Below are 5101 nucleotides of genomic sequence, written 5' to 3'. Positions count from 1 at the left end.
AAAAAAAAACTACGTATCTCTAAAAAGAAAAGTTGGTCAATTAATTACCTGGAAGAGAACAACTTTGGTGGTTGGGACAATAATTTTGATCGATTAAGATAGGATTTTTAACATTGATCATGACGATATTTTTGAAAGATAACATGTCTAACGAAACCATTGCTAGGTGTAGGCCATGTCTTTATCCTAACACCATTATCGGATTTCGTGAACACTGCATTTATCAATGTTACATTTTCAACTCCGTTTTCGTTGGCCTCTTTTCCTAAGCTTCCGATGCTGTCCATTAATTGAAGTTAGATAATATTAGTTTACTAGCTCGAAATACATACGAAAACCACCATTTCAGGAAGTATATGTAAATGTAGTTTGTTACCTTACGCCATGGCCAGGCCCACATTTGATATCACTCATAAAACAAATTCTTTGTTCCATCACCAATAGAAATGCAATCATCTCCAGTTTTAATGGTACTTCCAGTGATGGTTACGTTAGTGGAGGATTGCACATGAATACCATCAGTATTGGGGCTTTGGTCTGGAGCCATTATCTTCACATTCTTCACCACCACATTGTTGCAGCTATTGATCACAACATGAGTTTGTTGACTATTGATTGATGTTAACCCACTAAGTATTATGTTGTTCGCCCAATTGAACGTTATTGACTGTATTTCATTTGTTAAAATAGAAAGAACACAGAACATGTTACCATATATATATTTTAAACAAGTCACAATAATTTTTCTTTTAAAAAACACCCATTTTCTAGTTGCCAACTTAATTAGGATGTATTTGAAATATAATTTTGAGATAGACTCGAAAGGATGGGTGGAACTTGAAGTAAACACATACCCTAGCTCCTGGAGGACAGTTTTTTGCAGAGTTCTTGCAAGCCCAATAGGCAGTGCCTTTTCCATCAATAGTGCCACCGACGAAAGAAACTCCATCGACTTTGATGAACAAAATCCAATACCCAGAATCTCCAAGGCACGATAGTCAAGAGGTGCAACAAGTGTTCCGTTCAACAAAAATGTAATTTTGTTCTTACATGGACCTCTAAACGTGATGGGTGTGAGCAAGAACCTTCCCTTAGGGACGTTGATGGTGGATCGTGTGGAGGAGCTACATGCAGACGTCCACGCCTTAAGAAATGATTGGGTCGAGTCCGTTTTTCCATCGGGTTTTGCACCAAATGATATCACATTGTAGTTGGCAGCAGTTGAGATTTGAATGAACAAATGGAAGAAGACGATGAAGACTAGACTTTTGGTTGGGTTGGCCATATGTATGTGTGGAGAAGATTATGATAAATTGGGAATTAAAATTGATGATGGATGGCTGTTGGGATGTGTTATATATATTTATAATGTGATGTAATGAATTTAATAATCTAAATTAAAACATTGATAAAGTGAAATTAAAGAAATTGGATACGAGCCCTAAGTAAAGAGGCGGCTTGGTGGTTTGATTCAAACGACGGAAATCGGCGAAGGTCTTGATGTACGGCTGCTAAGTTCATGCATTTTCATCATTCTTTCTTCTTTTTGTGAACAAAAATTGGTATTGATTGAATCTTTGTGTGTAATTGGTTGGTACTTAAATAATTAGTACAATATCATTCTTATCCATATATTTGTTTGATTATTTCACAATTTTATAAATACTACTCTATTATTTTAACCCTATTACAAGCTATTAACCTTCAATTAATTTTTAGTTTCATCTCAAAACCCATCTATTTTTATTATCTCATTTCATCACTCACTCTAGAAAATAAATTCTCTTTTTCTAAAAATAATTTGGCACCTGAAAAATTATGATCAAACAATTTGATCGATAAAATGTGAAAAAGATGGATATTGCTTGAAATGCACTCTTATAGTATTTTTTCTAATGTCATTGTCTTATTTATCAAGCCTTATCATACACACTCTTTCAAACAATTAGTAATGTATATCAGAAAAAGTTATTTCATAAATAATATTTTTTTTTTAAGTAATCACAAAATTATGGTAGTTAGATAAGAAAATACAGAAATCGGGTTGGAGCACACAACTTCCTTCTACAACTCCATTAATCCAATCACAAATATTTGACCAGTTTGACCTAGTTTTTAGCCACGTGGGTTGTGACTAGATTAAAGAAAGTCGTATATCGAGTATACCACCCTTAAAAGAAAAACAATTTCCTAAATTAACCCATTTTTTGAAGTTTATATGATGCTTTTATTTTTGAAGTTTGGACTCAAAAAGAAAGAATAATGATGAAACACTCCTCAAGCCATCTGCACTGCCTCATATTTAACTCCTTCTTGGTGACGAAGTATTTTAAACTCTTAGGGGCCGTTTGGGGAATGAAAAGAAAGGAAAGGAAATGACTACAGTTTGGCGGAGAGATTAAGGAAAGAGAAAATACTACCCTTAATTCCTTTTATTTCTTCTCTCTCATCATTTATTATCCATTTTTTCTATTTAATCATTTCATTTCCCAATATAATCCTTCAATTTTTTAATATAATCATTCTCATTTTTCTCCTTCTTCTCTTTCCTTGTTTATTTCTTCATCTCTTTCCTCGTTTATTTATTCTTCTCTCCAAATTAATCCTTTTATTTATTCTCTTTTCCAATCAAATTAATTACACTCTCTTATTCTTCATTCTCTTTGTGCCAAATGAATTAGTTCTCTTCTATAGTATGTTGCTTATCATTTGCATGAAGAAAAAAATTAATAAATGAAAGAACAAAAAAAAACAACATAATACATTTTTTTATTATAAGTATTGATGATATAAACTTAAAATACAAATTTCTTTTGGTATTCTATTTGCTGTACAATTTGAAGAAACACATTTTACATAAATGAAAGAAAATAATACAATTTGTTTGTATTGTGTATTGTGTGTACGAGCCCCATCAACTAGATCTTCAGCTCCTTCAACTTAGCTGAAGCCATTCTGTATGGATTTTCAGCTCCATTCGTCGAACTCTAAGCCCAACCACACGCCATCTTGTTCCACCCTCGATCCAGTCGTGCTTCACGTTCAACGGTAAGTCATCATGCAGATTATACTCGAGATGTCTTCTACCTCGAGTTCACAAGCTAATTCTCAAGATCGAGCCGCGTGTTTCTCTCCCTCTCCCAATCATGCAACCAAGTTATTCTCTGCCTTTTCCTAGCCAAGCCACAAGCTTACCTTCACTTCTTCAAGCCGTTTGCTTTTGGAGCCATGTTTTGGGTGAACCTTAGTGAGTTCTTGATTTAGGTTTAGGATACACCCACAAAGTGTTAATTATTAGTGTTAATTATTGATTATGGTTAACAAAATTATTATTTTATTTTTGTTGACATTAGGATTGGTTTAATTGAATTTTAATTTGGATTTTTTAGTTGAAGGTTAATTAGCTCAATTGGAAGAATTAAGCAATGTTGAATTGGTTCCTTAGATGCTTAGGATTGGGTTCATTGATTTCTGACTGTCAACCACGATTCTACTACTATGTATTGATAGATCTTCAAATGTAATCCCAACTTTTGAATTCCAAACTTTTCTTCAAGGTATTTAGCATTTTCTAACCCAATGGGTTTGCAGAACTGCAATTGTTGAATACTTAATGATCCTTTCAAGTTAATCAATCTATTGAGTTCACTTAACTCACCGTCTTTATTCTCTCTTAATATAAACAAATTCATTGTTTGAAGGATAGTCATTGAACTCATTCCTTTTGGCATATAACCCCAAGCATGTTTAAAATCCTTAACATCAAGATGCCTAAGATCGATCAGATTCTTAATATATCACTTGGCAATTCTCTTAGCAAATGACAACCTTGAAGGGTGTGTGTTTCCAAATGGTACAGTTTTGTAACTACCTTGAGAAGGAAAACAATACGACAATAAGAAATATTAACATATCTCAAATGTTTAATCTTACCAATACACTTGGGAACATGATAATGAAACAAAAATTTCAATGTTTGTAACTGCAAATGATTAGAGAGGTCGATTTTATCATCAGCATAATTCAGTGTTCTCAAAATATTTGCCTTTATTAATGATTGTGTAATGGTTCCAGTATTGTCTTTGGCATGAAGGTCGGAATTGTCACATGTTGAGTCCTTTTGTCAATGGACTTAGTGTCATCGTTAGGAAGCACACAATCATTTTCTCCAACGGAACATGGAAGATTATGCCTTGAAGTTGTGCATCTTGAACGTCTTGATGTCTCCCCATTTGTTTGTTTTACGTCTTGAAAAATTGACCTTCCTAGTAGTTGTTTGAAATAAAAATCACCAACATCTTCAATTGGATTCTTATTATGTGGTTGAATGAAGCCTTATGCCATCCATAGTTTTATCAAATCATCATTTTGAATCTTAATCTTTAAGGAACAAAGCACAATAGGTGAAACATTGTTTCAACCTGAATGAGATGTGGTTAAAATTGATCTTTAGTATGAATTGCATCTCATTTTTCCGTGGCATGATTGGGTGAAGTTAGTTGTCCTTGAATGACAACCAATTATTTTTTGACTTTTTAGAATACAAATAGCTCCCAATTACCCTTATTGCAAGAGGAGAACCTTTAAACTTTTGTCACAATCTCCTTACCGATTACCACCAAATTTAAATATTCAAGCACCTCTGATTCGTTGGATAATGCAATTTTTCTAAACAACTCCCAAGAGTTGTCCTTGTCTAGTTCACTCAAATGATGGAACAAAACTGTGTTAGAAGTATGTGCAACTTGATGAGTACGAGTTGTGATCAAATTTTTACTTCCCTTAGCTCCATCGATAAGAAACTCTTTAAGACTAGTCCATTATCTTGCCCAATTCATATTCCACACATCATCCATGACAAGCAAATATTTTTTTCTATCAATTTTCTCTAGAAGCATACTTTGCAACGTATCGAGTTGAAGGTTGGGCTCATGTCTCTTTTTCGTGAGAGACTATAATATTTTCAACAATTATTTTGACATCAAATTCTTTCGAAATACACACCCACATTGTTAAGTCAAAATGTTCATTTTCCTTCATATCGCCATAGATAGATTGAGCAAGGTAGTCTTTCCTAATCCTCTCATTCCAAAAATTTAAG

General features: G+C 33.5%; 1 pseudogene; it reads right to left on the bottom strand.

The window, feature by feature from the left end:
* Positions 1-48: 48 nt before the first annotated feature.
* LOC116405572 lies at positions 49-1320 on the bottom strand (annotated as a pseudogene).
* Between the last annotated feature and the right edge of the window lie 3781 nt (positions 1321-5101).

Source organism: Cucumis sativus, unplaced genomic scaffold (genome assembly GCF_000004075.3).
Source record: "Cucumis sativus cultivar 9930 unplaced genomic scaffold, Cucumber_9930_V3 scaffold119, whole genome shotgun sequence".
Classification (NCBI taxonomy): domain Eukaryota; kingdom Viridiplantae; phylum Streptophyta; class Magnoliopsida; order Cucurbitales; family Cucurbitaceae; genus Cucumis; species Cucumis sativus.
Note: the sequence above shows the minus strand (reverse complement) of the source record. Positions and strands in the feature narration are given on the sequence as shown.